The following is a 9,942-nucleotide window of genomic DNA, read 5'->3' on the forward strand; positions in this document are numbered from 1 at the left end:
TGAATTGCAAAGATTACAGACTTGCAACAGGTAGGGGGAAAGGGAGCAGCGCCAGGTGCACGCAGAGGAATCGGAGGCTGGAGAAACAAATCCCCCTCCCTACGAGTCTGACCTGGTCAGAATTGCGGCGGGGGAGCCAAAAATGGTTCACCCCCAAACAACCACCGGAAAAAAGAGCTCGGAGGCTGTGGAGGAGAGGCAGTTGGTGGGAGGAGGGGGGGGGGGGCGGGTTGCGGGAGAAAAATAGATTTCTTCTTCAGAATTTTTGTTTAAGATCTCAAAGTACACCCTGCTCCTTTCTAACCCTCAGCTGCCAGCGGCGCGCGGCTGCTGCGGAACAGGTAAGAGGCGGCGGCTGCAGCCGCGAAGGCGGGGGAAAAATGTGGAAATCAAGAAATTAAAAAAAAAAAAAGAAAAAACACATCAAACCCCCTAACACCTCTTTTCTCCCACTCTGCTAGCACCTTTTCGAAATTCGCAGGTTCTGCGTGAAGCCCGAAGAAAGGTGCAAACGGAGGAGAGGGTAGTAAAGAGGAGGGGAAAAAAAAAAAGGAAAAACCCACACCGCTTTGCAGCTCTTTCCTAGCTCTTTTTCCCTCGGCAGAAGTTTCCAAAGAGACTACGGGCTCCGGTTGAGCCGGCGCTTTTAAATAGACGGCCCCTGGCTGGCAGCCAGTTTGTAGCTGCAATTTGAGCTCCCCAACACCCAACCCAGGCAAGGATGCCAAGGAGTACAAGCTCACACGGGGTGGGGGTGGGGAGAGGCCTTCTAGACACACGGGGGCTCCCCTTCGCTGCCTGAACAGCTCCCTCCTCTCCCTAGAATGGAAGAAAGTGGTGAGGGGATGGGGGAGCGGGGGCGGGGAACAGGGCTGGAGCTGCCCAGAGAGGGAGAGGAGGTGGGGGTCGAGGGGGAGAAGAGTTCTTGCAGCACGGTGGATACAATAAGGAGCAACTCGTCTCCCGTCCCTCCCACCCCTTGGCTAGCCAAGGCTCAGGCTGGAGGGAGAATTTTCTTATTAGCAAACTGGATATATAGAGTGCCCAAGAAATGCTACCTTAGCTTTGGGAAATGGCTGTCTGCTGGTGTCTGAGTGACCAAGAAAGGGGGTGTGTGTGTGTGTGTGTGTGTTGGAATGGGTGTTAGTGTAAGATGGCCAGGGATGGGTGGTGAGGGGAAATAGAAAAGAAAAACTAAATTTCCTCCCTAAAAATCTGGGGAGGGGGATTTAATTTAGTGTTTCTGTTGCTGGTGAAGTGACTGTCTTTGGTCACAGGGGGAAGGGGCCATTTTTCTTTAGTTACACTGTTGGCCCAGGGAAGCTCTGTGTGTGTGTGTGTGTGTGTGTGTTGTGTGTGTGTACTGTGTGTACTTGTACCAAGGGACATGCATAGCAGCAGCATCATAGGCAGCATGGAGTTACAGAGACTGGCACTTGGGAGGAAATGCTGGTTCTGAAAATAGTGCCTGGAGGCCCCCTGTATCCTGCCCTGCTGTGGGGTTGTCAGAGGCAAGGAACGCAGAGTGGAGTGATTCTGCCCCTCCAGGTTCTTTGAAAGGAGTATTTCTATGGGGCCACAGCCCTGGAGGGCATAGGTAACAGACCAGAGGGACCCCAGATTATGAGGGACCCTCCTGGGAGCAGGCATAGCCCAGGAATTGGAGCTGCTGGCCCAGCTGATCCCGACCGGAAACACCCTGATCCCTTTTGAAACCTCAGAGGGTCTATGGGGGACCCTAGGGACCCTTCTTTCCTTAGTGAAAGGAAAGAAAGTGAATGCTTTCAAAGAAGGAAGGTGGGGGTTTTAGCTTTTTCCTGCACTTGGCATGGGGGATGTGGCCTTCAGAGCCCCATCTGAGAGAGCTAAGTAGCTGTGGCTGTCCTGTTTGGGGAACTTGGGTCAGCACTCTTACCCCTTTTACATCTCTCTTCGCCGCTCTGGAAGGGCTCTAACTTCCCTTTGGAGAAGGGGTTGCATTTCATGAAGTTTGCCACTAGACTGCACCCTCCTCTACGATAAGAATTCCTTCTGCTGGTAGAAAATATTTGTCTTCCCGGTTGGGTTCAGAAGCATTTCACTCTATGCTGTTAACACCCCCAGATCCTGATCTCTCTTCCCACTTACCTACTTGCTGAAAGGCACATTTTAAAATCAAGGCAAAAATTTTAAGTTTTCTTTTGTTTGTATTGCCAGAGGGGCTTTAAGTGTTGGCTGGGAGAGGGAGGAGGAGCTGTGTGTAATGATTAAAAAAAAAGGCAAGCAAGACTCCTTAGTATTGCTTCTCCTCTGTGTCTGGGGGCTCGGTAAGGTAGGAGGAAAATTAATATTCCCAACTCTGGTTGGAATATTTGAGGAGTGAGGGAGATCACGTATTATTTTCCCCTTTGTGTCAGGTTCGGACAGGGTGTTGTGTGTGTCCCGGCCCCTGCTCCTATTTCTGCACTGACTCCGCGGCAAAGCCGGCTCTGGGCACACTGGTAGCATTTCAGATGAATGGGGAGATTGTGGTGCTGCTTCCAGAGAAACATGAGTTGCCTAGTTCCAGCCACCCTCTATTCTGAGAGAGACGGCCTCAGTGACACGTCTTTTTGTCTAGCCGACTTCCAGTGGCTGGAAAATAAAATGTGTGAAGACAGGTAAAAGGGAGAGGGGATGATTCACAGAGAAGACGAAAAGGGTAGAGAGAAAGGAAGCCAGAGCTGGTCTGTGGGGTAGGGCGGCAGGGGGCCAGGGAGAGGGAGAGGGGTACTCTGCAGGTCTGTACACATTGTGACTGTCTGTCTCTCCATGGAGAAACAGGCTTATGTCATGAGAGGTTGACAATTGGCTGATGGGACAGAAGCTGCCATCCAAGGGACCCTCAGGTAGTCAGGCTCCCTGGGAGGGCTTAAGAGAGAACTTTCTCAGTAGCCTGGGCTAGTCTATGGCAATTTGGCTCAAAGATGGGCTCCTGGCTGGATGGCTTTGCCCCTAAGAGCTGGTAATTAACATCTGACAGTGGACTGGAGGGTCTGTTCCAGGATGTTGGATTATTGGAGATGCCTTGGAGCCTTTCTTGATTCCATTTTCCCCTCCCCTTAGCTCTGAAGCCTTAGATCTGTCACAAGCACCTTTAGAGGGTTGCTTTTGGGGAAAAAAAGTTTGCATCAATGAATTTAGTTTTGTGGCGGGGAGGGCGGTGGCACATTTATGCCTGCCAGATTCAAATATTAAAAAGCTGGGGTCCCTTTCCTCTATCTCTGTCAGGGGCTTCCTAGTACTGCTTTCCAAGCAGTATTGATGCCTTTCAACTACATCTTTCTTGGAAAAGTAAGAAGTTAAATATCATTCACTTGTGTCCAGTTCCCCAGAGATCACCCTTTCCCATTCCTTTAAACAATTAACCAAATATCTTAAGAAATGCAACCCAGTAAAAGATTTGTGCTTCTGTATGGACAACTTTTTCAAAGGTACATAGCATTTGTGTTTTATAAAGTTTGAGTCCTTTCCTGTGGTCATTTTTTATGAGTTTCTAGGTGATTTTTGAGTCCAGGGTGATGCCTGATGACTTGGGGAAGCAAAGCTTTTAATGGGACATTAAATATCATGGATTCCTCTGATTGGAGAAGAAAAATGTTAGCTAAGGATTTTGTCTTTATTCACTCCTAGTCATTGCTCTCCCCTCTGTCCTTGACAGATTTGCCTAAACTGTGAGTTATTATTCCTTTTTAAAGGTCCTATGGGATTGACTGGTCCCTTTCCCAAAGGAAAATGCCCTTTCACAGTGGGCGTTTCAATGCTACCGCTTCATCCTGGTCCAAATCTAAGGTACGGTGACCTTTAAGAAATAAAGTTTCCCTAGTCACCCAGGTCCTGTGCCTTCCTACTCCCCAAGATTAGGGAAATTCAGCAAGATTGAAATCTGTGCAGAAGAGCTAGTTAAGGCAGCTTTGTTGTAGTGATGGGGCTGAAGGCTAGGTGGCAGAATGGATACATCATTTAAAACACGCCTCCTTAGGAGAAGGAAAAGAAGCTGATGCTGGTGGAAGTCTGACAACAGGAATGGGGGGCAGGGGAAGCAACAGCACGGATGGACGCTCGTATCAACGCCCCTGGGGTGCACTGTCCACCACCCCAACCTTGGCACCACCCTTTGCTGTGATAGTACCAATCCACCTGGAGCGAGGAGATCTTCCAAGTCCCCCCAGCAGCTGTATTCACAATCACTTTCCCTCTGAGCGGAGGACGGGCCAGGTCAGAACTTGATTACTTGGGGTTCATCAAAGGATGCCCTAAAGCTTCTCTGGTGAATAATTAGAAAATAGTCTTCAGCCAAAGTGCAGAGAAATGTCCTTTTGTTTCACATTTTAAAATGCTAATTATGGTGTATTTCCAGGTTTCAAAAAGCAGGGGATAATACAGTAGAGTAGATATCCCCTAGATATACACATTTACCACCTTAAGATTTTGCCGCCATCTTGTTAGAGGTTATTTATGTATTGTTTAATTTTTAAAGAAATACAATGTTACAGAGAACAGCTCACCCCTGGCTGCAGCCCATGCCACTTTTCCCTCTGCAGAGATAGCCCTCCTCCTGAAATAGTTCTGTATCCTTTCTGCACAGTCTTTTTCTAGGTTTTATGAAGTTTCTTAGAACGATTTTGAAGGCGAACCCACGGACTTCTTTTGAGCTCATTTTGTAGCCGGGCTTGCTGTGGCGGCCATTGAACTAGAGGCTAAACAGACCTCAGGCTGTCTTTTGAAGAAGTTGGAGTCAACTGCAGCTCAGAATGATTTGTATTTCTATGCAAGAAATATATAAGTTAATAGTTTTAAGAGTTTATGTTGGGAATTCCCTGGCAGTCCAGTGGTTAGGGCTCTGCACTTCCATTGCAGGGGCCATGGGTTTAACCCCTCGGGAAGCTGAGTGGGCAGCACCCGCCCCCCCCGCCCCCCCCTCCCCACCACCACCAAATAATAATGCCTATGGAACCAGAAAGATATGCAGAATAGAGAGGGTTTCATGTTTCTGGTTGGAGGGCTCTTGTCTTCTTGGGTCATGGGACCTGGTATGTCCTGACAATGTGAGTTTTGGGAAAATGAGATTAGCCAGGAAGAGTGAGAGAGTTAGAACATAAAGAAGGCTGAGCACGGAAGAATTGATGCTTTTGAGCTGTGGTGCTGGAGAAGACTCTTAAGAGTCCCTTGGACAGCAAGGAGATCCAACCAGTCGATCCTAAAGGAAATCAACCCTGAATATTCATTCATTGGAAGGACTGATGCTGAAGCTGAAGCTCCAATACTTTGGCCAGCTGATGCAAAGAGCTGACTCTTTGGGAAAGATCCTGTTGCTGGGAAAGATTGAAGGCAGGAGGAGAAGAGGACAACAGAGGATGAGATGGTTGGATGGCAACATCGACTCAATGGACATAAGCTTGAGCAAGCTCTGGGAGATGGTGAAGCACAAGTAGCCTGGAGTACTGTAGTCCATGGGATCTCAGACAGGACTTAGTGACTGAACAACAACAACAACAACAGGAAAAGTGATCCTTTGAGTCAGAGGACAGTGTGGATAGACCCACATCTTGGAGGGATACAGAGGGACTGATTAGGGAAGATGGAATGGCATGGGATAGGAGGAAAGTCAAAGTGTTACCTGCTTGAAGCAGGTTTGATGTAATGCATTTGCATCATGAAAAGGTCAAATAAAGTAACAGTGTGTGATTGGAATAGGTTTCATCACAGCGCAAGAAGGAGAATCGTTAAGAGCTAGTTTACCACCAGTAGCCCATAGGGCACATTTGTGTGAATTAGGAAAAATGCCCTTCCCCAAGATGTTAGTACCTTTCTTCTATTTGTCAGAAAAGTGTTATAACATACCGATTTTGTTAGGGAAAATCAACTTTCTTACCCTTTCCTGTAAAGTGTCATAATGAATGTATGTATCTATGCTGTCTGCTGTGTGATACATGCCTCTTAATTGGGGCTCTTATTGTGCAGTGCACAATCTGTATAGCTGTATATAATGGTTCTATTTGGAAGAGTTGAGCCTGGTTTCCAAACCATCAGGAAGCACTGCTTTTCTACTAGTGTGGGAAGGATGGGTCCAGTGACATGACTTAGCTTGATCCCTTCCTAGGGTTGAGGGATGGGCGAGAACCCCTTCAAGGCAGCCGATTCAGCTGGGCCAGTCTACACCTTTGTGCCATTCCTCAGAGAAACCATGAGTTTCTGTGCCCCCATGGCTTTGAACAACTGTCCCTTCTGACAAGAATGCCTTTCCCTCTCTGTGCTGCCTGGTGAAATACTAGTCATCATGAAAGACCCAGATGAAACCATGTCTACGTTGGAAGGTTTCTCTGACTCCCATGTGTGATTTTCTAAGAGCACCTAGCTGAGTAGCAGTGTTTATCCCATGAGGTCCTCTGTGTCCTCATCAATAAAATGGGGGAATAATATTGCCTACCCCTTAGGGTTGTTGTGAGCCTCGAATGAGGCCATCTATATGAACCAGGTGGAGCTAGTGGTAAAGAACTTGCCTTCCATTGCATGAGACAAAAGAGGCTCTAGTTCGATCCGTGAGTTGGGAAGGTCCCATGGAGGAGGGCATGGAAACCTACTGCAGTATTCTTGCCTGGATAATCCCATGGACAGAGGAGCCTGGTGGACTATAGTCCATAGGGTTGCAAAGAGTTGGACACGACTGTAGTGACTTAGCATGCATATGAACCTCATTAGCACTTAAGATTACCTATTGTACCCTTATCTTCCCATTAGACTATATGTCCTGAAGGACCCAAGGTCTTACTCATCTTGATATCATATTTTCACTTCTCCTTCTTTCCCTACCTCTTGGCTGTGAGTTCCTAGTACAGTTCCTGGAGCAGAGAGCACTCCATAAATTATTTTTGAATGAAAAACATTTACCACCCCCTAATCATCCCAATATCTTCCTAAATGAGCTTTATCTCTTTACCATTCTGGCTGTTTTAAAATTCATGTTGATGTGTTTCTACTTTGTAACTTTATATACTGATCTGGTCAACCTTTGTGTTTCAAATGTGAGTAATTTATGAACTCTTTAAAAATTACAATAAATTCCAATATACTCCTATTGTTGGACTTAAAATATGTTAATTGTAGTGTAACCTGAACATGTAGAAACATATTAAGGTATGGGCTCCATATACTTATCTCATTGTAAACTCCAACAAATATGTAAATAAACTCAATCAAAACTACAAACCCAACAAAACCCAAAATGACAACATTAATTTAGTGTGTTGGTTGATGTTTGGTTGATGTTTTGCTGGAAATAAATCACTGTTCATGTTGTGATTATGGTTTAACTGTTATGGTGCAGAGTTTTTGAGCTTGGCATGCACATGTTTGATGTCCTGTCTGATGATTTAAGTCTCCCACTATTTTTTTTTTTAAGCCATAGTGGAGTCATGGCTTAGATAGTGGTTAAAGTCAGCTTGACATACAAAAACTGAGTATAAGCAAAATTTCCCAGGAAAACCCCTTAAATCATTTGTAAAACAAAACAATACTGCAAAATCTTTACTTTTATAACAGTCTCAGCACACCCAGCCTTTGCTCAGCTCCTACGGGTTGTCTCAGGATCAAAGCCATACCTACTCTTTGGCCCATTAGCACATGACAATCACAATGCAGTTAAATGACTTCTACACCTTTGAAAAATGAAAAATGTCTTCTATTGCTGGATACAAGGCTGAGGTAAGGAACTTGCACACAACTGGGTGATGAGCTTTGGAGAAAAAGCTCCAAATAAATAACATGAATAGCCTGTACTATTATGGCTGATATGTGTGTGTGTTTGGGGGCGGATATTGGAGGTTGCACACAGAGAGGTCATGAAGCCAGGGTGGTCGGCCACTTGTTTGTTGGTGAATGGGTGCTACATTCAGCATGCCATCATGACTCACTAGGTCATCCTGCTTGTACAGACTTAGAACAGGTAGAGGCACCAATTTGACTACCAAATAGGAAGTAGGAGCATCTTAACCATAAACCAACAGAAGAGCAAAGATCCAAAGATCCAAAGACTGAGTGGAGAGAGAGGTGGGGTTTACTGAATTAGAGTGGACTGAGTGTGGAGGGCAGCATTCCCTGAGCCTCAGGCTTTGAATACTTCTTTCATTTTAAGTTATAGCAGCTCAACCTTGGACAAATTACTTAACCTTCTTCTGGTTCAATTTATTCTATAAAATGGGTTATGGTCCTTGTCAGTGGGTGTGAGGGTTACGTGAGATAATTGTGTAACTTGTTTAGCACAGCACCTATTGCATTGTGAATTAATTTGCTAGGGCTGCTGTAACAAAATACCACAAATTGAAAGACTTAAACAACAGAAATTTTATGTCTCATGGTTTATGTCTCAGTCCAGAAGTCTGAGATCAAGGTGCTGGCAAGGCCACACTATCTTGGAAAGCTCTAGGGAAGGATCTGTTCCAGGCCTGTCTCTTAGCTTCTGGTAGCGCCTCGGTTTATGGCAGCATAACTCCAATCTTCACACGCTGTTTCCCTGAGTGTGTGTCTGTGTCCGAATTCCCCCTTTTATAAGGACACTGGTCATAGTGGATTAGTGGCCCATCCCACTCCAGTGTGACTGCACCTTAATCAGTTAAGTCTGCCAAGACCCTATTTCCAAATGAGGGCACATTCTGGGAATGAGGATTTCAATATATGAATTTTGTGGGGACACAATTCCATCTACAACATGGAGTTAACACCCCTGTGGTAGTTATTATTATTCACAATGCCTTCTTCAGTCCCCTTTCCATGGGGGTAGTTTTATAGTTGAAATTTTCAGATCTTCTTTATTCTCATTGTCTTTCCTGGCCTGTTTATGTCTAGAAAGTGCCCCGAGACCAGCCAATTGGATAATTGTGTTCACCATTGTGTTGTTAGATGCTTAGAACAGCGATGGGCACACCGCAGACACTCTGAAGTTTTGTGGATAAGTGAACAAAGTCTGTTTCTTTCCTCTTTCTTCCTTCCCATTCCCGCCCCCCCTACCCTCTTTGGATTGATTTCTCAGTTAGCCAGGCTCTTTCTCTAGTTATCTTTTCTTGACTGCCAAGTATCAAAGGGGAAAGAAATGAAATCAAACAAATTTTAATTTCCTCTGTTGATAGTTATTAAATCCTCCTCAATCACTTACTCTCTGCAGCCAGTTAGAAACCTGGCCAGATGGCAATGGGCAGTGGGGGTGTGGGTGGGGGAGGGGGGGAGGGGCCTGTGTTAGAGCCAGCTGGAGCCTACTTGGAGCACTTCCTGGGACTTGATGTTGGCCAGGACTAGGACTTGGGAATAAAGGGCACCCAACTGTATCCTGAGAGTCTGGGAAGAAACCCACGAGGTCAATATTGGCTCTAGAAATTGAGAGTCAAAATCTACATCAGGAGCCACAGGCTGGAAATGTGTGTGTTTGTGTGGGTTAGTCGCTCAGTCATGTCCGACTTTTTTCGACCCCACAGATTGTAGCTCACCAGGCTCTTCTGTCCATGGAATTCTCCAAAGACTCAAAAGCCACATCAGGAGCCACAGGCTGGAAAGGTACAGGGGTTTTATTTAGTCTTCAGAAAGATGCATACCCACTTTGTCTGGTGCAGTGACTCTCTGCTCCACAAACCACCAGTTCAGGTCCTGAAGATGTGACCACTGTGTCATATGGTGCCCTGGTCTGAAAACCAGGAATTCTATATAAATCCTGCACTCAGGCAGGAACTGGAGTGTCAGTTGTGGTAGTTTGAGGAGACAATGCTCTGTATTTTAGAGACCCAGAGGTGAGTTGTCATGGTCTAAAAACAAGTGACTGAAAACTGAAAACACACTAATAATTTACTGATTGTCACCACCTATGCGTATATATAGCTATCCATCTACTTAGCTGTTTTCTCACAGCTGTAGAACAGATGTCACAAATGCTCATAG

This window comes from Bubalus bubalis, chromosome 2 (assembly GCF_019923935.1).
Source record: "Bubalus bubalis isolate 160015118507 breed Murrah chromosome 2, NDDB_SH_1, whole genome shotgun sequence".
In the NCBI taxonomy this organism is placed as follows: domain Eukaryota; kingdom Metazoa; phylum Chordata; class Mammalia; order Artiodactyla; family Bovidae; genus Bubalus; species Bubalus bubalis.